The 25,505-nt window shown below is 42.3% G+C and overlaps 1 protein-coding gene across 1 annotated transcript in view; it reads left to right on the top strand.

Annotated features, from left to right (window-relative positions):
- Positions 1–25,505, top strand: part of PLXNB2 (plexin B2) — a 519,469-nt gene that overhangs the window by 319,570 nt on the left and 174,394 nt on the right. The gene's annotated exons all lie outside the window — the stretch shown is intronic.

Below are 25,505 nucleotides of genomic sequence, written 5' to 3'. Positions count from 1 at the left end.
GATTTATTTCAACAACTTATTTGACTCAGAAGTTCAATTCTCTATGGAGTCCTTTGGGGCCTTTGGGAACCATCTTGACAGGCCTCTAGTAGATGCCTCACAAAATCGCTCCTTGAACAACCCTTCTCCCACAAAGAGATTTCGGATGCAATTCATTCCCTTTCTACCGGTAAATCACCAGGGAATGATGGTTTTACTGTGGACTTCTATCGGGCGTTCGCGGATCTGCTCGTGCCGAAGTTGCAAATCCTCTATAACACCCTTTTATTGCATGAGGGTCAACTTGGCTCATTTTACCAGTCAACGATTATTGTTATACCCAAACCAGACAGAGACCCATCTAAATTATAATGAATGGTGGAGCTACGTGTGTGTGAACCGAAAATATGAACTAATACTGGCCCATAGGCATCGTAATGTTAAGTCGGTTTTGAGGACTTGGGCCCGGTTGGACCTTTATTGTCAGGAACCCAATAGCACTACTTGACTTCCCGCATCTAGTTTATTTGTCCAGAGGTATTGTCATGGAACGGGGATAATGTTGTTCTGATTTTTACTTTTGTTTGTTTGCCATGGCTTGTTGTTTTTGTTTGCTTTTCTGTATTATGTTTGGAAAACCTTAATAAAAATATGGAAAAAACCTTTCTTCCCAAGGGAACTATTTTGTAGTCTGGTACAATCATAGTAACATAGTAACATAGTAGATGACGGCAGAAAAAGACCTGCACGGTCCACCCAGTCTGCCCAACAAGATAAACTCACATGTGCCATTTTTTGTGTATACCTTACCTTGATTTGTACCTGTCTTTTTCAGGGCACAGACTGTATAAGTCTGCCCAGCACTATCCCCGCCTCCCAACCACCAGCCCCGCCTCCCACCACCGGCTCTGGCACAGACCATATAAGTCTGCCCAGCACTATCCCCACCTCCCAACCACCAGCCCTGCCTCCCACCACCGGCTAAGCTTCTGGGGATCCCTTCCTTCTGAGCAGGATTCCTTTATGTTTATCCCAAGCACGTTTGAATTCTGTTACCGTTTTCCTCTCCACCACCTCCCGCGGGAGGGCATTCCAAGCATTCCAATCAATGGTACTAAGTCACCTAGACTATTGCAATGCACTCTACGCTGGTTGTAAAGAACTAATCATCAAGAAGCTTCAAACAGCCCAAAATACTGCAGCCAGACTCATATTTGGTAAAACAAAATACGAAAGTGCCCTTAAAAGAGAAACTACACTGGCTTCCACTTCAAGGTCTGCACCCTGGTTCATAAAATCATTACGGAGATGCCCCGGTCTACATGTTAGTCCTCATAGACCTGCCACCCAGGAACACTAAAAGATCAGCACGCACATTCCTGAATCTACACTTCCCCAGCTGCAAAGGACTAAAATACAAATTAACACATGCATCTAGCTTTTCCTACATAAGCACGCAGCTATGGAATGCATTACCACTTGACGTGAAAAAAATGGGCGACAACCAACTTTCGGAAATTACTGAAGACTTACCTATTCAACAAGGCATACCGCATCAACCCATTTTTTGAACTTTAATGTATTATATGAACAGTAATGCATTATCACTGTATCATTCCAAATTTGATCTAGTTATACCTGTTTTGCTTAATTCTACTATATCACTTATGTTCTTTATGTAATACCGCTTGTATCTTTTACTCTGGAATGGCAATCTCCATGGCGGATAAATGTAAGCCACATTGAGCCTGCAAATAGGTGGGAAAATGTGGGATACAAATGCAACAAATAAATACTGAGCTGCTTCAGAGCATCACATGAGTTTATTTGGAATCAGAGGTTGTACAAGCTTTTTGATAATACACCAGATACACTGACTCGTGAAACAGGCATTGTACTGCCGAAGCAAGATTCCCTATCACGTCTGTTTTGTTTGCTACTCGATAAATTTGTATTTCCATATTTACCTCTGGGTTTGGTTAGCTATTGGTCATTCCCTCCTTTTTTTTGTTTTGGACTTACTTTTGTAAAAGTTTGCCTTTCTTCTGTCATTTTACAACATTTACAAGACAGCACTGTAGAGATAGTGGTTGCTGTGGAATTTTTCTAGTCTTAACAATTTTGTACTGAGAAGCTCGTGAACGCAAAAGGGGGTGTAAATTAAAGCCGAAGTGAAAATTGCATTTGAATTAGTTCTTTATGTATTGCCTTGCATTTTGTGTTACATGCGGATTACATTGTCAAGTGCTTTCCCCATAAGGGAACACAGCTTGGATTGACTGAATCCATGTCAAGGTGGTGTGACCTGAATGAAGGCAGACAGATGTGTTACTAAAAGTTGTCAAGTACACCTGCCAAGGAAGCCCCTTCATTTTACAACTCATTTGCTGTTTGTGTCTCACTTTTCTTGTTTGCTGATGTTTAAGTGATATACCCTGAAGCCAGACTGGCGAGGAGAAAGGTGTTAATTGAATCACACCTGATTTTGTTGATTTGTGGACAAATTAAATGAACTGCGGGCGCGTATTGGTAGAAATATTAGCGCATCATAGATGAGCTTAGAAAGTAATTTGATGTTAATCTCAGGAAGCCAAAGATACATTCAGCAGGTAGATGTGCTGTTTTTGTGCAATATGAGCCTTCATTGACTTTCCAATAGAAATAGTCTCTTAGGTGCCTCCGTGAGGCCAATGAAAAAGTGGATGGCAACAGCCTAAATTTTACGTAGCAAGTATTTAATCTGCATTACATTTTAAGTGTTTTTTTTGCTCAAGCAATAGCGCCTCTTGGAGTGGCTCAGACTGTATGCATAAGCACAAATCTGATAAAAGCAGCAAGGAAGATGGGTTGCAACATTCAATATAGAAAACAAAGAAGAACAGACTGGTCCTATATGACATAGACTTTATTCACTACACATGATTGACAGCTTTGATGCTTGGGTCAGAGATGCTGTGTATATCGGTTTGGTGAAGCATTAATTTCACACTAATTGGTAATCAATTGCCCCTGAAGCAGCCCCTTGAATGAAACATGGCCGTGTCAGGCGTGCATATGTACACGCCCAGGAACATGTGTAAAGAATAGTCTGTCATATAGGTCTGGTCTGCTCTTTATTTTCCACATTGCCTAAGCACAAAGGCACACACAAACACATAGTAACGTAGCAAATTAGAGCAGAGAAAGACCAACATGGCCCTTTGTACTTTTGCTGCACAGTGCAGGTTACTTTGCCCATAATTTCTTAGTGGTGTGAAAGTCATTTTATAGCTGAAGTGCTCCGTTTGGTTTTTATCATGCCTTTTAGAGACCCACTAGGTTTATCCCATTCCTTTTTAGAATTCCAGCACTTTTTTTGCTTCCATCACCTCTTTTGGGAGGGCATTCCGGACATCTAGTGGAATGTTTCTGTGCAAAAATATTTCTTGATGTTGTCTTTTGACTCTACCCCGTTTGTGTGTGTGTACATGTCTAAAGTTTTTGTGCTTTTATATTTCTTTTCTTTTGATAATGTTTGCTATTGTAAACTGCTGTGATGATTCTCCAAATGGTGGTATATCATTATCAAGTGGACTTTGCCATGTCTCTTCACACCCAGTCCCTGAACAAACATTCATGCTTTTGCAAACAGAGGAATGGGAAATACACCATTTTATCTCAATATAAACGTGCACTTTTCAACTTGTTAAAGGTTCTCTCAGTTCTCTAAACATTTCATGGTTGACTAAAAATGGGAATGATGGGAAACAATTATAGTCCATAAAATTAAGATATCTCAAATTTCCAATACAGGAGCTTTGGTCAGTTCACAAGAACCCATGTCATTTCCTGGTCTATGAATAAAACATATTTATTTTTGAGGTTTTTCATGCCTTTTAGCAGTTCCCCTCTGTTTGGAGTTGAGCTCTCAGGAGAGCAGTAGCATAGGGTAACCATGGCAACATTTGGAAAAGGGCCCACTGCAAACTTGTAAGAGGGACTCAGATGATCCGTGACTTCATGGGCTAATTGGAGAAGGGAATTGCGTCGCTGTGTACAGCAGGCAGTATGTTTTGCAGGCTGGTGTTTCTGAAATTCTGTTCAGGCTCCAGATGGGTGTTTTACTATGTTAACTTCTGTGGTGGTCTGTGTCAGTCTTCAGTTTCCTGCTGCAAAAGTTAGAAAATTATCCCACACGTATAAATATCCATGCATAGAGAACATGTTTCAAAGGCCAGTTACCTGGTTTTAAAATTGCCCTTTTTCGCTGATAGGGCTGATACAAAAAGTCTCATGGTAGAACCGGCGTAGCACATGACTCTACCCTGAAATTTGGTGCAAAACTGCTAAAGCATGCTATAAGCAATGAGCATGTAGATTACTGTCAGGAGTTCAATGCAGTAGTAATCTGTAGCTCGTTGCAAAATCAGTGCCCGAGCAGGGATTGGCTCGGACACTGACAGGAAGGGTGATATATAAAATAAAATAAAAATTGCCAACAGTCAGACTATGATCTCCCTTTCCCCTAATATTAAAAAAAAAAAATCCTTGTCCCAGCATTCTAGTGGCCCCCTCTCACCATTTTCAAAAATAAGTTTCCTGGTAGTCTAATAGCTCCCCACTTCCAGAAAAGGTCCTTGCTGCCTAGTGGCACCCCCTATTACCCTTTGCCCAGCCCCCCCAGACCTTATATCTTAAATGAGGCAGGTGTGATGCCCACTCACTGCTGCTATGGTGTCGTCATCTTTAAAATGGCTTCACCCTTCCCTGCGAAGTACATCCTAGGATGCACTGGGGCAGGACCAGCGCCAGCCTACCATATAATAGAAATTCAGGTCAGGAGGGGGGGAGCTACTAGACCACCATGACAACTTTTTTTTTTTTTTAATACCAGGAGAAAAGGGGACAGTCAGGTCCAGAGGGAGTGGGGGTTGCTGAAAGTAATTTAGGGCACAGTGGTCTGCTTAGAGAGAGAGAGAGAGGGGAGAAGCCACTAGATACCCATGCCTCTCAACCAAACCTTATATGCTGCCCTGAACCTAACAGAAATTTTCCCACACACAATATGAAAGACAATCTTTTAAAATATTGCTGCAGAATCAATAATGACTGCATTACTGTGCATTTTAATGTGGTTTGTGTTAAGGATTTTCCACACGAGAACACCTTCACTGAAGCCCTTTCTGTATTGCTCAGCCACTAAAACCCATGGTTAAACCCACAGAAATGCTTTCTGCATTGGCCCCTCCGTGACTAAATGTATACACGGAGTTCAACAGCATGCTTTTATCAACATAGAAATATGTATTCGGGGGAGGAATAAAATGCGTTTACATTGCATTTTGAAGTCTATATACTTTGTTAGTATTGAAACACCGCAGCAAATGTTTCTTATATATTCAGCACTGCTACAAGCTGCCCTAACATAACATGAATTAGCTGCACATCGGCAACTCTGGTTGTGGCGTTGGGCAGTAGATGCAGCTTCAGTCACATCTAGTTAAACTGTCCTTTTGGGGCAAGTAGCTATTTGGAGAAGATCCCAGTAACTTGGTGAAGGAACTGAAGGAAAACAAGCCACAGTGGATCTGTCTTCAGCTGTCTCTCTCTCTTGATTTTGAGATGGCAGACGATACTGGCCTTTTCAGAAGTCCCACTTTCAGGCACCCCAAACTTCCTTTCATGTGGACATGAAGTTCTCCTCTGTCAGCTGGAGCACCCAATGCCTCCAGCTTCACAGTGATGCAAGGTTGGTCTTCTCTTTTCTTCTTCCGGTGGGAGGACATTTTCAGGAGTTTCAGGAGGAGTGGTCAAAAATCACGTCAAGACCAGTGGGTTCTGGATATTCTTCCAGAAGATTACAAGTGGGAGTTCTCCCACTCAGTCGCGCCTCTCTTCTTGCAGTCTCCTTGTCGAAAGGGAACCAAGGAGGTTGAGGTTCAAGCCACTGTAGATTCCTTGCTGGCGCTGTGGGCCATTGTTCCAGTTCTCCAGGCAGATACTCTATCTTCTATCTGTCTGCTGGATGAAAGGTGCCTTTCTTCTTTGGGACAATGAGCTACTTCATTGTCCCAAAGAAGAAAGGAACCTTTCATCCAGCCTTAGATCTAAAAGGTCTAAATCACTGCTTCTGAGTGTCCTACTTTTGCATGGAGACACTGTCATAGCCTCAGTTCAAGCAGGAAAATATCTTACCACCCTCTATCTTAAGGAGATATACTTTCATATACCCCATATAGCCACTGCATCAGAGGTTTCTACGTTTTTGCAGTGCTTGGCTGGTGGTGGTGTCCTTCCTTCAGCACCAGAGAATCAGAATTCACCCATATCTTGACAACTGGCCCATTCATGCATCCTATTCAGACAGCATGGCAGGTGACAGACAAGTTGTCCGTCTTCTGCAGTCATTGGGTTGGGTGATCAATCTCAAGCAGAACAGACTAACTCCATAGAAGATGCTGCCATATCTTGGCATTCTGTTGACAGTACGAGAGAATATCTTCATGGAGCGCAGGAGGTCGAAGCTGATTCAGTAGATTCATTTTCTCAGTTTAAGCAGGCCCAAGGTTCTGGGGTCAGAGACTGCAATGGACGTGGTGCCTTTGGCAAGGGCTTATGTGTGGCTGCTACAGGAGTTTCTTCTCAGGCGCTGGTGTCTGATGCCACAGAAGTACAACCCTCGTCTTCCTTGGACGCTGGTTACCAGACAAAATATGCGGTGGTGATTGTCACCTAGGAATCTGACCGTCAAAGCTCCTTTCCAAAAACACAATGATAGTGACAACTGATGCTAGCAACTTGGGTTGGGGAGCTCATTATAAGTTCCATCTGGCACAGGGCACCTGGATGGAACAGGAGTCTTGGTGGCCGATAAATTGCTTGGAGTTGAGGGCAGTGCAGAATGCCTTGTGCAAGTTTGCTCCCTTTTTGGCGGTGGGCCCAGTCCACGTTTTCTCCGACAGTGAGAGAGCAATGGCTTGTATCAACAAGCAAGATGGGACCTGCAGTCGTCCAGTGGCGGTGGAGGCAACCTTCCTTGTGAGTTGGGTGGAGAAGAATCTGCTTAAGGCAGCTCACCTCACAGGGTCCTTGAATATGGAGGTGGACTTTCTCAGCAGGCACTCCTTGGACCTAGGAGAGTGGGAACTATCCAGCCAGGGGTTTCTACTGATAGATGGGGGTTCTCTGCTTCTGGACTTGAAAGCTATGAAAAGGAATGAATTGGCTTAATGGGGGATCAATGTCCTACTGCAGCCCTGGCCGGAGACACATCTACTGTACGTCTTCCCTCCTTGGCCCATGGTAAGCCGCATATTGAAAAGGATCGCTTTGTACCAGGGTTGAATTCTCATAGCCCCAGATTGGCTGCGGAGTCCGTGGTATGCGGACCTGATTTAACTACTGGATGCAAGGTCCGGTGCTCATGGAGGATCTGTGCCCCTTTGGTCTTACAACTTGGCCATGTTGGCCATTGAAAGGGCACTGTTGAGACAAAAAGGTTATTCTGATTTGGTCATTTCTACCTTTTCTTCAGGCTTGGAAGTGCTCTGCATCTAAGGTGTATGTGAGGGTATGGAGGATGTTCGAGAGCTGGTGTTCTAAATGAGGACTTGCTCCCTTCTCTGCTCAGATCGTCCACATAGCATTTCTCCAGACAGGCCTAAAAGTTCCAGTTGGGCTTTGGTCTGTTTCAGGGGCTGACTGCACAAAATGTCTCTTGCAGCTCACCTAGATATCATTCAATTCTTACAGGTAGCAGCCCACTTGCAGCCTCCCTTTCATACGCCATGTCCAGAGGGAAACCAATTTAGTCCTCTTGGCTCTTCAGAAGCCTCCTTTTGCAGCACTCTGGAAGGCCTCCTTGAAAGATCGTACACTAAAGACAGCGTTTTTGTTGGCTCCTGCATTGGCACATAGGGTTTTGGAGCTTCAGTCTCTCTTGTTGGGGATCCCTTTCTTAACGTTTTGGAGGCAGGGGTCTCCTTGCACACACAGTTCCTGTCTTTCTTCTGAAAGTGGTATCAGCATTTCATCGCATCCAATCTGCAGAGTTTCCATCCTTTTGCGGAGAGGACAAAGAGGCACAGTATTCTTCCTTGAAGCTTCTCAACATGCACAGAGTCCTCAGATATTTGGACGTCCCAAAAGAGTTTCGCAAATCGAACAGACTGTGCTTTGTGGTAATCAGAAGCTTGTTGTTATGGCTTCCATCCCACAATTGTTAGATGGCTAAGGGAGACTATTGTGCCAGCATATTTTGCTTGCGGGAAAGCATGCTCCTCTGGCCTTGTGGGTTTATTCTACAAGGCATACAGTGACATCCTGGGCGGAAATTGCCTTACTGTCTCTGGTGGATATTTGCAAGGTGGCAACGTGGTAGATGCTACATACCTTTACCATGTACTACAGGGTGGACGTTGCAGCACAGTCGGAAGCCCATTTTGGGGCTTCGGTTCTCAGGGCAGTGGTGCCAGGATCCCACCCACTCTAGGGGTTTATTTTGAACATCCCCCGGGTTCTGGAGTAAAGCTATGTAATGGAAGGAGAAATTAGGTCTTATCTGATCATTTTCTTTCCATTAGTCCTTCCCACTATTCCAGAGGCCCACCTGAGGTTTCTGAGATCTTTAGCCAGTGTGACGTAATGTCAGATAACAATTGTAACCTTGCATGGTGCTTTCTGCGTAAATCTCGTGTTCTACAAGTTGTCCACAGATGAGAGAGGTCCACATATGTTTGCTCGTGTGATTAGTGTTAGTAAGGAGTTTAAGTGGTTGTGTTCTGATATTTCTCCTTACTGCTTGTCTGCGTAAATACTGAGTAGCTGGACTGGATGCTGAGAGAGAGATGTCTCAACTCAGTTTTCAGTCATCTATCTCCACCTGCTGGTTGATGGACACAACTATCCCACAGGTTCTGGAATAGTGGGAAGGGCTATTAGAAAGTTATCATGTAAGATCTAGTTTCTCCTTTGCACTGTTAGTAATGAAATGACAGTGAGAACGTGAAGCAAATCCACAAATTTAGTTTTCACATAGCCTCTGTAGTAACAGAAGTAGTTTTAGGCAAAATATTCACTTGTTTGCTCTTGTATAGAAGCATATTAAAGGATGAATAATAGATGGCTAGCTGGCATTCCTACCAAGCAGAGCCATTGTGATCAAACATCTGTTCAGTAACCTAATTGGCCTGCTGAGTGTGTTTCTGGTGTGAATTGTGTGGGTAAATTGTATTTTTTTTCTCCATATATATATATTTGATAATTTATTGTAACCAAATCTTACTGCTGTTTCCTCCCTCCCCCCCCCCCCCCCAAACATGGCATTAAGCAATTCTAGTATTTAGAAAATTACAGCATTAGGCAAGGTGACCTTTTTTTTTTTTAATATTTGTTTTGCTTGCAACCTTTCTTATATAAGACATAAATAACATTAAGTATATAATACAAGTTACAGTTTAACAGAAACTTACAAGTGGACTATGAAATACTATTATGTAAACACCTTCTGCCATGGGCAGATGAGATCAAGATGTGGTCAGATAGGAGTTGAAGAGTAGACTATGGTTAGAGTATCAGGCTGAGAACCAGGAAAGCTATTTTCAAATCCAGCTGATGCTCACTGATCTTGGGCAAATCACTTAACTCTCTGTTGCCTCATATACAAACTTAGATTGTAATCCGTTTGTGGACAGGCGAAATGCCTACCTACTATGCCTTATTGTAGCTTGCATTGATCTACTAATGAAAAGGCATGAGTTAAATCAAAATACATAATACAGTAATAAATGGGAATGTTTCTAGGAACATTCCCATTTATTACTGTATTATGTCGGTGGTGTTATACTGAAAAACAAATAGTAGACCCAAGTCAACCTGACGGAACTAAGGGGATGTTTATTAAAGTGTGGTATGATAGTTGCAAAAGTTAATGTCTGTTTACAAAACTCGATTAATCATCAAAATTGGACCAGCTAAGACATGGCAATATACGATTAAAACTAAAAATACATTAAAAATAAAAAGGAACTCCATTTTCATTAAGAATAAAGGCTGTATGGAGATTGTAAGGGGCATGGCCAGCATCTGCCCTGGGTTTCCTGCACAGGCAGATAGCTATAACTTGTGCCATGTTACATTCCTCAGCAGATAGCATGGATACCCAAGGTGGGAACCTTTAGCCATTCACCTCTACTACCACCAACATCACAGTATTTCTTCTTCCATTCCATACCCTCTGCTCAGCCGCTCTCACCCTACTTCCATTCTTCACATTATCCAGACGCTGCATGGTAGCAGGCATTTGAGCATGCGTGCACTAAGCTCTGCCATCTCCTCTGATGCAATTCCCAGTGGGGCTAGACACAACAGAGTTTGAGCTGGTGGGTCCTCAGACACCATATTCTGACAGCAGCTTTCATGTGCTGTCCTATGTTACTTGTGGTAGAGTTGACCCTGGTTGGAGAAAAGGCTTCCCCCAAATATTGAGTGAAGGTGTGTGAAGACTTCTGTAATCCAAATTGTTTCTTCTTAATTACTTTTTAAATATTTCTATAATTCTTTTTTTTACATTAACAGTATAAGTATGTTATACTGTATATATTTCTGAAACAGTTTCCTATTTTAATGTATATGTCTTTTATACAGAAGAATGTGAAAAAAATACTCACACAGGTTATAAAGACCTCTGTAAGACATTGTATATGCATGACAGGCACTGAATGTAGGCATACATTTCCAGTCTATCTAAATGCAATAGTTCAGTGGTCAGAAGGTGGGCCCTTGTCCTCAAAAACCAACTGTGTAGGGATTGTTATCCTATGTATACACTCTCCTCTTCCCCCCCCCCCCCCCATCATGTATCTAGTCTGGTCATTGCAGTAATGTTCTTGATCTTGAGGCAGTACATTGGGGCTCCTTGTAGAACCCTATATTTATCTAATTTAATTTTTTCTAATCTACTGCTGTCCCAACAGAGGTTCAAAACAGCTTAAGGTTGGGTTTGATTGTATCTCGCCAATACATTTCCTGACTACATAAGCAAATTTTAAAACAACTCACCATATAAAATCTTAACTAATTCATAAAATTTCCTAACTGGCCAAAATACAGGTCATTCAAGCTAATATAATCTGACCACTGCTCAAACCACCAGGTTTTAGTACGTCAACATAACTGATCGAACAACCAAATCACTTTAAGTTAGCATAATTTAACCATTGTTCAAATAGCTAAGTTTTAACTAGTCTAAGAAATTTCATAACATCTTTTCCAGCCTAGATACCCTTAATTTGTTCCAGTACTAAACTTTCCTGTGTATTTTTCCTAGTTGAAGATAACTTACATTGTTTCATCGATGGTATTTTATGTTTCAACGTTTTTAATTGAAAACAGTACAAAGATAAAGCTTTTACAAATGAATCCACAAAGAGGTAATTATAGTCTGTACTCATTAAAGAGCAACTGCTATAAGCTGTTTCCAAATTTGTAAATATCATATCTGTCCCCTCTTTCTATTCATATAGAACATTTGACCTATAACAGACCAACTGCATTTAACTTACTGAATAAGCTGTGAGTCTAAAGCACTCTTACTATTTGGCGCTTCTGCATTTATTTTATTACAGCATTCTTATTGATGAATCTACAAAGCTGATTAACATATTCAATAGCCAGTAATTTGAAATCATAAACAACCTGTTATCAGCAAAGTCTTATTAACGCCATCAAGGTTATAGAGCTTAACTCCTCATACAATCTTTCCCTCCTCCCTCCACCCGAACCACCCATCCCCCTCCCCACCCCCTACATTCTTCCCTACCTACGTTCTAAAACTCCCCTTTCCACTCCCCTCCCCCGAGGTTTCATCGATGGTATTTTAATAAGAAAGTCTTATACAGATCACAAGGAACTTCCAGAAGTACAGATCCTTATAGTATCTGAAAGGTAAGATGGTACTATACTCATATAATTTTTAAAAGCAGAAGTAAAAAATCTGAATCTATCCCAAATTAAATGGGCAGTCAGTGTATTTCTTTCAAAATTGAGTGACTCTATCCCATTTTTTTTTTAGCTTATGTGCTGTGATTTTGGCCATTTGAGTGATAAGTACATAGACATCCCTATACTGGGACAGGCATCTCCATACTGGGACAGACAAAAGGTCCAAGCCCAGTATCCTGTTCCAACAGTGGCCAATCCAAGTAACAAATACCTGGCAAGATCCCAGCAAAGGCTGATTCCTTTCTCCCCTCACTGGAAGAGGGGCTGTGGATGTTTCCCAGGTATCCTTAGCTCTAGCCAACCCAGAAAGCAGATGACACAGCTCTGAGTTTGAACCAGGGACCTTCCACATAAGAGTGCAGAATATTGTCACTGAACCACCAGTTTTGATCATTTTTATTTTAAAATCTTGTCCAGTTCTTGCTTTAAACTGTGTTTCGGGTTATGTAAATGCAAAGTACAAAGGCTTAAAAGAGCAAGTTAATTTTGTTTCTCCAAAAGAAAAATAGGACATTAGCCTAGTTGATGAAAGGTATCGCCTGCTGCTTTTGACCATTATTTGTGCATAATTTTGTGAACTAATACAGCAGTCATACTTCTGTGACTTTTTAACATAAAAACAAGGCAGACAGCTATTGTCATTCTTTGGGGCAGAGTGCATGTGTAAACATTTTGGCTCTCTTTTGGCCTGTTTTTGTACTTTTAAGTTTGTTTCAGAGATTAGTGCATGTGAAAATTTTATTAGAGAGCATAAATGTTTTAATACATGCAAATAGCTTCTTCTGCTTTAATTTGGAGATTTTATGTGAATAAAGTCTATTCAGTTTGCATTTTTACATAAATTAAAATTCCCAGAGCAAAAGCACAAACCAAATGTCCCTTTTTGTCATTCTTTATACTTTTATTCTTGTTGAGGAATGTCGGAGCTGGAAGTGCTGTCAGCTATACTGAAAATAGTATTAAATGATCTCCAATTAATATGACAGGCAGAGACCAAAACATTAGTGTAAAAATAACAGATGCAAAGAAATTAAGCTAGCAGTAGGCTTGAAATAAAAATAGGGAGGTGGGAAATGTGAAAAAGCAAGACCATTTTATGTTACCTTTTCCCTATAACTTTAGAACAAGGTTGCTCATGAAAGAATCTCTGCCATTAACAGGAGCTAAATCCTAAAATAATATAGCGGGGGGGGAGGGTTGCAATTAATAGAAAAGAGTGAGGGGTGCAGGACTGTACTAATCTATAGTTTCACCCTGTGAGACACACCTACTGGACTTGGAGATGGTGAAGCAAGAGCAGTTTTTGCACCTTGTGCATCCATACCGCTCTGTTTTAAGAGAAGCAGAGAAGGCTGCTTTCTTTTCGGTTTAAACCCTGAGAGAATCACTCCTTGGTGGAGTGCTTGATGGTTGTAGATAAAATGTTACTAATATAGGATGCTAGTAAATTGGTGTACAAAGGAAGGAGAATATCAAAGTAATCCCACACGAACCAACACAGATAGCACAGTGGGAAATGACCAGACGGGTGAACCAGGAATTCTTCAAGAGATGGCCTTGATTCAGCAGTGGTGCACAATTCACATATGTTCAGGATAATATAGTGTGAAGAGACAACGGGACTCAACACAGGCTGTCAGTATCAAATCCTTCATCAGGAGTCCTAGAGAGGTTGTCTTGTATATGAGCAAGGTGTATATGAGCAAGGTTATAAAAGAAGCAGAGAAGCGATCTGATCAATCATTAGCAAAGAAATGCCTAGACTCATCAAGTCTACTCACTACTCTCCTATGCTGCTCATCCATGTGGGCACAAATGATACTGCTAAGTATCCTACTGAACATATCAAACGAGACTTCATGGCTTTAGGTCGGAGGGTGAAGCACCTAGGTGCACAGGTGGTGTTCTCATCTATCCTCCCTATTGAAGGTAAAGGCCAAATGAGAGAAGCTCACTTCCTGGACCTAAATGTGTGGCTGTGTAGATAGTGCCGGCGTGAGCGCTTTGGTTTCCTAGACCATGGGATGATCTTCCAAGACATGTTCAAGTGTGAAGCGCTGCGTACGTCCGGTAGCGCTATAGAAATAAGTAGTAGTAGTAGCTACTGAGTAGTGATGGTGTCCTATCAAGGAAGGAATGGAGTGTCAGTGTGAAGCGCTGCGTACGTCCGGTAGCGCTATAGAAATAAGTAGTAGTAGTAGCTACTGAGTAGTGATGGTGTCCTTCTATCAAGGAAGGAATGGAGTGTCTTCAGCAACAGTCTGGCTAAGGTACTAAGGAGGGCTTTAAACTAAACTTGCTGGGAATGGGTAATAAAGGTCCCAAAGCCATAAATAACCATCAGGAAAGTAGGACATTGGAATGGCCCTATAGAAGGGGGGGGGGAAGTAACACCTGGAGGGCCTTGTATACCAATGCCCACACTATGGGAAACAAACTTCTAGATGTAGAGGCTACAATGATTGAAGCAGATTTGGATTTAGTGGCAGTCACAGAGACATGGTTCATGGAGAACGATGACTGGGATATAGCTATACCTGGCTATAATCTATTCAGGTAGGAAAAAGGGGTGGAGGAGTAGCATTATTTGCTAAGAATATTAGTGACAAAACTGCAGGACACATGGGATACGGACGAAGCGCTGTGGGTCAAACTGGAAAGAGGGAAAGGAAAACGTATTTACATCGTCATATACAGGTCACCTCCACAGTCAGAAGAAATGGACAGAGACTTAATTGAAGACATCCACAAGATTGCTATGAAAGGGGAAGTAGTACTGACAGGTGATTTTTAATATGCCAGATGTCATTTGTGGCTTTCCTGCTGTGTCATCCAGAAGCAAAAGTGATCTTGGATTCCTTACAGGAAGAATTGTTTCAGCAGTGGGTAATGGAACCAACGCGGGATGGAACTATTCTGGACTCGGTGCTTACAAATGGAGAGAATCTTTCTGATGTTATAGTGTGAGACTATTTGGCATCTAGTGATCACCGAATAGTGTGGTTCAATATCAAGACACAAGAGGAGAGAGCTTATTCGATTGTTGGTCCTAGATTTCAGAAGAACTAACTGTGCCAAGATGGGGAAATTTCTCAAGGAAGAGGTAGTTGGATGAGAACAGCTGAAGGAAGTAGAACATCAGTGGGCAAAATTGAAAGGAGCTATTTTAAAGATGACAAACCTTTATGTTAGAAGAATATATAAAAGGAAAAGAAAGCCGCTCTGGTTCTCAAACATAGTAGCTGAAAAGGTAAGGGAAAGGAGGTTAGCCTTCATATGATTATAAGATGACTGAGAAAGAAGAAGACAGGCAAGAATACCTGGCTAAGCTAAGAGAAGCTGGAAAAGATGTCAGGAAAGTGAAGAAGCAAACGGAAGAAAAGATAGCTAATAACGGTAAAATTGGGGGATAAGATGTTTTTCAGATATGCAAGCGACAGGAGGAAATGCCAAAATAGCATTGTGAGGCTCAAAGCAGAAGGGGAGGAATATGTGGAAGCTGATAAGGTTAAAGGGTAAACTGCTTAACAATTTTTTCTGTTCTATGTTCACAGATGAAAGGCCGAAGGTAGGACTGCAGAAAACAAATGCAAAAGGAGATGGATGTATGATAGACGAAGACCCATTCTCGGAGGACAGTGTTTGTGAGGAGCTAGCTAAACTAAAAGTAGACAAAGCGATGGGGCCTGATGGGATACATCCAAAGGTGCTCAAGGAACTTAGAGAAGTTCTGGCAGCTCCACTGACTGACCTCTTCAGTGCTTCCTTAGAATCTGGTGTGGTCCTGGAGGACTGGAGAAGGGCGGATATGGTCCCTTTGCACAAGTGGAAGTAAGGAGGAGGTTGGGAATTACAGGCCTGCCAGTCTGACCTCTGTGCTGAGTAAACTAATGGAAACACTTCTAAAGGGGGGGGGGGAATTGTGAGGTTTCTCAAATTGAATGGAATGCAGGACCCGAGGCAGCGTGGCTTCACTAAAGGCAGGTCGTATCAGACGAATCGGATTTTTTTTCGACTGGGTGACCAAACAGTTGGATGTGGGAGAGACTCTGGATGTGGTGTATTTGAATTTCAGCAAGGCCTTTGACAGAGTTCCGCACAGGCAACTCAGAAATAAACCGTGTTCCCTCGGCATGGGACCTAGAGTAACTGACTTGGTTAAAAATTGGTTGAACGGAAGGAGACAGAGAGGCATATTTTCAAAGCAGTTTGGGAGGCTAAGTTCCATAGGTTTCTATGGAACTTTGGGAGGCTAAGTGCTTTGAAAATGAGCCTCAGAGGGTAGTGGTAAATGGAGTTTGCTCTGAAGATAAGGATTTTATCAGTGGAGTACCGCGGGGATCAGTCCTAGGGCCAGCTCTTTTTAACGTCTTTGTGAGTGATATTGCGGAAGGGCTATCTGGTAAGGTTTGTCTCTTTGCAGATGATACCAAACTCTGCAACAGGTGGACTTCCCAGAGGGTGTGGATGGCATGAGGAAGGACATAGCGAAGCTTGAGGAATGGTCCGATATTTGGCAACTAAGATTTAATGCTAAAAAATGCGGGGTCATGCACTTGGGTCGCAAGAATCCGAGGGAACAGTACAGTATAGGAGGTGAAGTGCTGTGTACAAAGGAAGAGCGGGACTTGGGGGGTGATTGTGTCTGATTACCTTAAAGTGGCCAAACAGGTAGAAAAAGCAACGGTCAAATCCAGAAGAATGCTTGGGTGCATAAGGAGAGGGATGACCAGCAGGAAGAAAGAGGTGATTTTGAGGCCCCATTTAGAGTACTGTGTGCAGTTCTGGAGACCACACCTATGGAAAGATATAAACAGTATGGAGTCGGTCCGGAGAGCGGCTACAAAATTGGTAATCGGTCTTGTACATAAAACATATAAGTACAGGCTTATGAACCTCAACATGTATATGCTGGAAGAGAGGAGGGAAAGAGAAGATATGATAGAAACATTTAAATATCTCAGGGGTATTAATGTTTAGAAAGAGAGCTTTTTCAAATGAAGGAAAACTCTGGAATGAGGGGGCATATGATGAAGTTAAGAGGAAATAGGCTTAGGAGGAATCTAAGAAAGTATTTGTTTACAGAAAGGTTGGTGGAAGCGTGGAATGGCCTCCCGATGGAGGTTGTGGCAACGAGGACTTTGTTAGGACCGTGTGTTAGTTTAAGAAAGCATGGACAAGCATGTGGGATCCCTTAGGAAAAAGGAGGAGTTAAGGGTTACGGAAGTTGGGCAGACTGAATGGGCCATTTGGCCTTTATCTGCTGTCACATTTGTATGTTTCTCTTTCCTGAGCTGCAGCATCTAAGAAAGTGAAAAGTAAATTGGTGTACCAGAGTCAGGCTTTTTTATAGCACTTCTCAGTGTGAAATTCCAAGCTGTCCACACTTGAAATGAAAAGTCAGCTGGGACACTTCATGTCTGTCTGCCAAACAGACATGTAGAAACATGTCACAGCAGCCCTCACTCAAAAGCTAGGGTGCCAGTTTGTCAAATGGGATGTGCAGTATTGCTTTGTACTTGGGTGTATTTTAATCGAAGCATTTGAAGATTTTGTTTGTTTATCTCAAGTCCCCTCTTCCTTGTTTTTCCTTGTTTGCAGCCCCCCCCCCCCCCCCCGCCCTGATTTTTTTTTAAGCTCTTTTGCTTTTTTTGTTGTTGTTAAAATTGGGCACTTAATGCCCTTAAACCTCTTTTTAAAAGTCATTAGAGTGATTAGCTTGCTAGATCCCTGTTAGGAAGGAAAACAGCTGTAATTAAGACAATTTCAGGCCATTTTGTTTTATTGAGTGGATTCCTCTTCATAGGGCTATTGTGGAGAACTGAATTTGTTGTGCTTGTAGGGAAGTGTTCATGAGGCACAGAATGTTGGCAGAAAGTGTCCACAGCTGGCAACTTGGCCTGAACATGCAGTGGCCTTTTGGTACTGGTCAGCCTCCCATAGACAGCCTGACAAGATCATGTTGCACTGCATTGTGAAATACTGAAACGCTGAGGGACAAATTCTAAAAATAAACTGATTCTCAGCAGAATGGAATTCTGGCTAATGTAATTCTTCCGGATCAGTCTCCAATTCCTGTTGTTCATGTGGATCTAGAAAAGTCATCTGGCACTAGGATTTAGTATGGGGATTTGGCTTTTAACTCTGAGATTTAAAGTGTTTATATGTTTTTTTTTAATACTGAACACACATCTGAGGGAGAGAAACTTGATCTGTCTATGATGAATAAATATCTTTTCTTTGGTTCAGTTTTGCCTCTGTATTGCTGTCCAACAGCTCCTTCCTCACACCCTGCTAAGCCATGCTAATCTCAGGATGTGTAGAACTCAAAAGTTCCTAGGTTTTAATCAGTTTTGTTACCATTGTGGCAACCAAAACAAGTCATGAAAATAAGACCAATGTTCAGCTTATGTGTCAACATTTTTATTGATGATTCCACCTGGTAACACATCCATTAGAGTACATACACAACAAATTGTAAAGCTATCGTTCTTATGTACATTAATCTTAAATTGCTATCATCAAGACCAATGTTCATCTTAAGTTGATTCATTTTATGTTCTTACACCAGAAGAGTAGAGGTGGCCCAGAGGATAAAGACAACCTGGAGATATTACCAGGATTCTTTATTGTGGCAATGACCCAACATAGCTGGGTTTCAGCTGGAATGCCTGCATTGTGGAGAGGGGTGGCACACGGTTTCCAAATGGATAAGTAGTACACTCAGTTCACAGCGGTGCACTTCCTCTCCTCTTTAGAAACAATCATGGGGTGCCTGTTCTTAGTCATATTCATAACCAACACACATTTGAAATCATGTAAAAAATTAGCTAATGAACATTTTTGTTTTATTTGGAGGTGGAGGTGCAGACTGGATGTTGAGTTGTGGCTGACAAGTCAAACCATTTTGATTTGATTATTTCTGTAATGTATGATTACTTAAGTACATACGTACATAAGTATTGCCATACTGGGAAAGACTAAAGGTCCATCAAGCCTAGCATCCTGTTTCCAACAGTGGCCAATCCAGCTCACAAATACCTGGCAAGATCCCCAAAAAAGTACAAAACATTTTATACTGCTTATCCCAGAAATAGTGGATTTTCCCCAAGTCCATTTAATAATGGTCTATGGACTTTTTCTGTAGGAAGCTGTCCAAACCTTTTTTTAAACTCCGCTAAGCTAACCGCCTTTTCCACATTCTCTGGCAACGAATTCCATTATCAGGATTTGCTTCCAGAGCTCGGTTCTCAGATAATTGCTTCCAGGAGCAGTCCATATCATTTGTGTGACACTAACAGATGAACACAGCATGTTACAGATATTAGAAAGTTCCCTACTCCTGGAGCTTACAATCGCAGACTAACAGGACACAAAAGAAAAGATTTAGAGTTGAGGGATATTGATTGACAAAAGTAAAAGTGGCATGCAAGAAGGGTGACCACCCTGAGCACCAGGTGTGGGGGAGGAGCCGCCTTGCCCTTTTGAATCGGTCTAGTCTGTGAGCACTTCAGCCCAAAAGAGGAGGGGTGCCACTAAGTTCTGCAACTACCCTGCTTGAGCCTTCGGATTTCCCTAATCATGTTATTTTTATTACAAGCTGCTCAAGATCTTGTGAACTTGTAGGATATGAATTTCTTTTGAATTTGGGGCTGGCTCAGAGGTTGTGGCACATAGAGCAAGCTTTTGCTTTTATGCTCCCTACCTCAGAGGCAGTTTCAGGGTCTGAGCCACACAGATCTCAGGGCTCATACTCCAAGACTGGCCCTGTGCCAGAAGGAAGCCAGCATTAAATGTCATTGTTGAGACAGTTTTTGAATCTAAAGTGATCCATACACTTAGATCTCAGTATGCCATCCCCTCCATAAACAAGCACTTTCTGTGCTTTGTGTTTTGCCTCCCTAAAAGTGAACCCTCCCTCCTTTAGTCCTCTTACTGCTTGGGCAAGTCCAGCAGCAGCTCCCAGCTAGCCCCAGCTGCAGCCAATAAGAAGAAACCTCCAATTGGCCACTGAGTGCTCTTTTGATGTATTCCAGTCCCAGCCAGTTTCAGCCACCTAGCAAAACCATTACAGTTGATATCATTGAATGAATTCTCCTCTATGAGAGTGATTTCTGGATTCTATGAGGTTTGGACAGAATGTCAATATGAACTCTGGAGCCCTAGTTTACTATTCCCCTGTCCATGGAACTTAGGATGTCCCCCCTTAAAACATCAGGTCACATTTAACTGTGCTTTTTGAATTTTGGCTGAAGGTTTGGTGGTTACTGACTCTTGGAATTGGACCAGAGCTGCTTCTAAGCAGATGTTGACTGCATTCTTTTACTTTTGACATTAGAGCTTATTTTTCTTTTCAACACAGATATTGCAGCGCTTGCTTTGAAACTATGAATGTACTGTGGAAACCTGTGAGACCCCTGACGAAGGGTTTTCCTAAACTTGGCCAGGTTGGGTCCTGTTTCCATTAAAGTTGACATTTGAATAAACTATTGCTGTGTCCGTCCTTCCTTGGATCGCTGGTGCTGTTTGGTTGTCTGTTCTGTTCTGAAATAGACTGTTTCCTGTTTGTTTCTGCCCCCTTAAAACTCACCATGCCCAAAAAAAAAAAAAAAAAATTCACATTTTGTTGTCACTTTAGGAATAGTAGTACACTCTCTCTACTGCCAGATACTTTGTGATGTTACACAAAAAATAACATTCAGCTCGCTACCACACCATTCTAGCATCAACACCAACACTCAGACAGCACCATCTCAACCTATAAAAAGTCATCCCTGTAAATATCGCCCATATACCTCCAACTGGGAAAAGAGAACAAGCTGGATTACCAAAAATCTTTATGCAAATAGAATTCTTCATGTCACTTACACATTCAAAACAGACAGAAATCACCTAATAAAGAATGAGACTAAAATTAGAAAAAAAAAATATGCAGACAAATGAAATGGAAAATCCAAGAAATCAGACTCCATGAGCAATGAAACATTGAAGAAAGGAAAAAATAGATTGCCTTTCCACTCATTGAGCAAAATATAGGCAAAAGAGGCACATTTTCAAAGCTGATATTTTCCATTATCCAAAAATTGAGCATAATTGTTTTTTCAGACCCTGGGTATGATTATTTGTTTTAAATCATTTGGTCCTGGTCTCTCTATAATTTTGTTTTCTTGATCTAAGTCCTTTTTCCAGGGCCTCATTTCCATTTTCTTATTCTTTTCTCTCCCTATGTTATTCCCTTCTTACATCTATTTATGACATTGATCCTTCTGTTCCATCTTTTTTCCCCATCTCTCACCTGTCTCATAGCCAGATTTTGTTCATCTTCCCCCTCCAGTCCTCAAGCTCATTTTATCACCTCTCACCTTTGTACTAATTTTCTTATTCAACATAATCTTGTCTGTCTAGTCTTCTTATTCTTCTCGTATCTTTCATTCCCTCAGGATCCCATTCTTCCATCATACTTGAGCTCCAACTCTCCACTTATACTCCTCAACTTGGAAGTCCTCACTCGTTCATCTAATACTCAGCCAATCTTTGAGTCTGTGTTCTTCTGTTCACCAACCAAAACCTCGAGTCTCCACCTAAGTTAAATGCCCTACTACCAATTTCACTCTCCCCCAAAATGTGTCCTCTGCTGACTTTTCCTCCTAGCATCCTCTTTACCTAACTCGCATGAGTAGAGGAGTAGCCTAATTGAAGAAGAGCAGGCTGAGAACAAGGAAGCTAGAATTGAAATCCCACTGATGCTCCTTGTGACCTTGGACAAGTCGCTTAACCCTCCTTTGTCTCAGGTATAAACTTAGACTGTACAGGGAAATACATATTTCTCTTCGGGTATTGTGAAAAGGGCATGAGCTAAATCTAAATTCCTTCACACTTCTTTAGCATACACCATCTGCCTCTTCATCAGCATCTGCCCACATCCCAACATCCATTCTCCTTCCCCAATGCCTTATCAACCCCCATCTCCTACCCTCCCAACTAGCATCTCCCTACCAGTGGTTACCAAGGATAGGCAGACTGGATGGGCCTTTTGGCTCTTATCTGCCATCACGTTTCTATGTTTCTCTTCTCCACATCTCCATTCACTATCTGCTGCTCTGTTTATCGTCTTCCCACTGCCACCTGCATTTCTGTATCTCACAAGATGCAAAAGGGGTGGTGCCTTCCATGCTTGGCATGCTCACAGTCCAAGTGGCTAAGACATAGCAGTAGGGAGCAAAACGAGCAGGCTCCCACCGCTCTGCCTAAGCAGCGGAAAGGTTGGTTGGTCTGCAGTAAGGTACAGCAAGGCTTTTTGCTGCCCTTAAGCTTCAGCACCCTGAGCTGATGCCTCACTAGCTTGCCCTTAAGTTGGCCCTGGCTGGAAGGGGAGGTTCTTGAACATATGATTTGAATTAAGGCCCAGGAAAAGGCTTTAGAAGTCATCATTGATACATTGAAATCCTCTGCTCCGTGTGCAGCAGTATCAAAGAAAGCAAATGGAATGTTTGGGATTGTTAGAAAAAGAATGGAGAACAAAATTGAGAATATTATATTGTTTTTTTATCACTCCATGATGTAACCACACCTTGAATATTGTGTGCAATTTTGGTCACTGCATCTCTAAAAAGATTAGAAAAGGTACAGAGACAAGTGATAAAAATGATAAAGGGGATGGGACGACTTCCCTATGAGGAAAGGCTAAAGTAGCTACAGCTGTTCAGCCTGGAGAAGAGACAGCTCGGGGGAGATATGATAGAAGCCTATAAAATACTGAGTGGAGTGGAACAGGCAAGCATGATTCACTTTTTACTCTTTCCAAAAATACAAGGACTAGGGGCCATGCAATGATGCTACTAAGTAGTAAAGTTAAAACAAATCAGAGACAATATTTCTTCATTCAATATGTACATAAACATGTAATTAAACTCTGGAATTCGCTGCCAGACAATGTGGTTAAAAAGTGGTTAGATTATTAAGGTTAAAAAAGTTTTGGACGAGTTCTAAAAGAAAAGTCCATAAGCAATTATTAAGATGAACTTGGGAAATTCCACTACTTATTCCTGGGATAAGCAGCACAAAATCTGTTTTACTCTTTTTGGATTGGCCACTTTTGGAAACAGGATACTGGACTTGATTGACCTTCGGTTTGGTCAGGTATGGCTATTTTTTCTTAATTACATTAAGCCTCACCCATTATTCCATGTAATTCACCCTACATCCATTCTCTCCCTTTACTGCCTCCTCCCCCATAAGCTATCATTTTCCAGAATCTGTCTTCCTCCCTCCTCTCAAATGCTGCTACCCCCCACCCAAGTCTAAGCTCTGAATCACGATCCCCCCCCCCCCCCCCCCCCACCACCACCACCACCACACACACGCATACTGTGTTTTACTTCCTACATCTTCCGGGCTCTCTCACTCCCCACAAACATTACACGGAACCTGTTCCTACTCCCTCACCATAAACACCCCCTCCCCCCCCAGTCCACTGAGCTCTTCATTTCCATGACGCCATCCATACTTAGTTTTCTCTCCCACTCACATCCTACTTTACACCTGTCTCTGGTTTATGCTTTATTTTTAATATACCGCTCTTTGTGGGCAACAGCAGAGCGCTGGATAATAAAAACAATTAAAAACAGGAAAAATGAAAGGAACTGCAATAATATCAAGAGGGTTAAAGATAAGGAAGAGAAGAAATGCCCTGTAAGGAAATAAAGATGAAGGCAATAATTTATAGCCAGTGCAGTCCACATCCTTTGCTAATCTGAGCCACCAGGCTGTTCTCCATTCCTCTTTTATTCCCAATACATTGTCTTCTGCCCCTTTCAATGGAGTGACTGATTTCCACCTCGTAGCCTTCTGTATCTACTTCTTTCCAGGGTCAATATAGATACTTGGATTAATGATACCAGGCTTCTGCTTGCCTGCAGTACCACAGGATCAGACTCATAACACTAGGGCAACAAGGCAGGGAGAGTGTCATGTTAGGTGAGAGCAACAGCCACCCCCACCAAAGCAGAACTGCAGAGTAGAGTAGAAATCCTTGTGAGCAAAGTTCAACTGCCACACTACCAGTGGTGTAGCTACGGGTGAGCACAGGCCTACCCAGCTGCAGTGCCACACTGCTCTCTTCCCCCTTCTCCTCTGTGGCGTCCCAGCATCTACGCTCCAGTCTCTGAACCCCTTCCCTCCCCAGTGTCGGTGCAGGCATCCACAGCGCCTGCAGTGATTTATTCTTGCTGCTTGCACCGGCCCCGCAGGCTTCCATCTGCCATGTCCCACCAGACAGGAAACAGGCAATGACGTCAGTGAGGGCAGGACATGGTAGATGGAAGCCTACGGGGCCGGTACATGCAGCAAGAATGAATCACTGCAGGCACCGAGGACGCCTGTACTGACATCAGGGAGGGACAGAGTTCAGAGACAGGAGTGCAGAAACCGGGATGCTGCAGAAGAGAAGGAGAAGATGTGGGGTGGGTGAAAAAAGAACTCTTATATTAAAAAAAAATATCTCCGGCAAGATATTTGTGGTCTGGTTGTGGGGGAGGGGGCACATATACGTTGAAGGGCCCATTCAGTTTGCCTCTGTGTCCGTCCAAAATACCCAAGTCTGGCTACACCTCTGCATACCTATGAACTGACCAACTTCCGCAAACTGCTGAAGACCCATCTCTTCGACAAAATATACCACAAAGACCAATACATTTGAAACCCCCACACACATCTAGCCACGTTAAGAATGCCTACATCATATTACTATCATGATTTCCATTACCACGCAACTCAAATCACTTCTGTAACACTAAATGTCAATTCTCCTATCATTTCCACTACCCATGATATATTGTAAGCCACATTGAGCCTGCAAAGAGGTGGGATAATGTGGGATACAAATGCAATAAATAATAATAATACTACCCCAGCTAGTCACCTGTCCTCAGTCATGTCCACTGTCAGCCTGCAGAAGGCCAGACTAGGAGCCAATACCCAGAGCAACAAAGCCCGGAGAGCAGGTGGGGAGGTGAGAGGAGCGCAGACAGCAGCAGCAAAAGACACCACCACCACCACCAGAGAAGCAACCAGAAAGATTTAAGACTCATCTTGAGAATGAGGTTGGCAAAAAGGAGTAGCTACTTTCCAGGAAGTGGGAAAAGAGAACTGCAGTAGTACAGACAAAAATTGTGGCACAAGACTGAAGCAGCGTGGAAACAAACGCAGCAGATCAATCAATGATATGGTTCATTGGGATTTTTCGGATCGTTTGCCTATCTGTTTTTTGGGACAAGACTGAAGCTTGCAGGCTTTGCCTGCAATTTATTTGCTACTTCTGAGGCTTCCAACAGCAGCTGCCTAAATCAGAAAAATGGGCATTATAGTCAGTTACCACATGTAAGTGGGCACAATACAAAAACAGCTGTTGGCCACCCTACAGTCTCTCTCTTTCACCTAGTGAATCCAGAACATACTATACTTTTCTCTACTTTTTTTTTTTTTGTTTGTTTTTTACTGTAGATATGCATGTGGTTTTCCATTTATTCTTATGATTTTCTAGTTTGATT

Source organism: Microcaecilia unicolor, chromosome 10, assembly GCF_901765095.1.
Source record: "Microcaecilia unicolor chromosome 10, aMicUni1.1, whole genome shotgun sequence".
NCBI lineage: Eukaryota > Metazoa > Chordata > Amphibia > Gymnophiona > Siphonopidae > Microcaecilia > Microcaecilia unicolor.
Note: the sequence above shows the minus strand (reverse complement) of the source record. Positions and strands in the feature narration are given on the sequence as shown.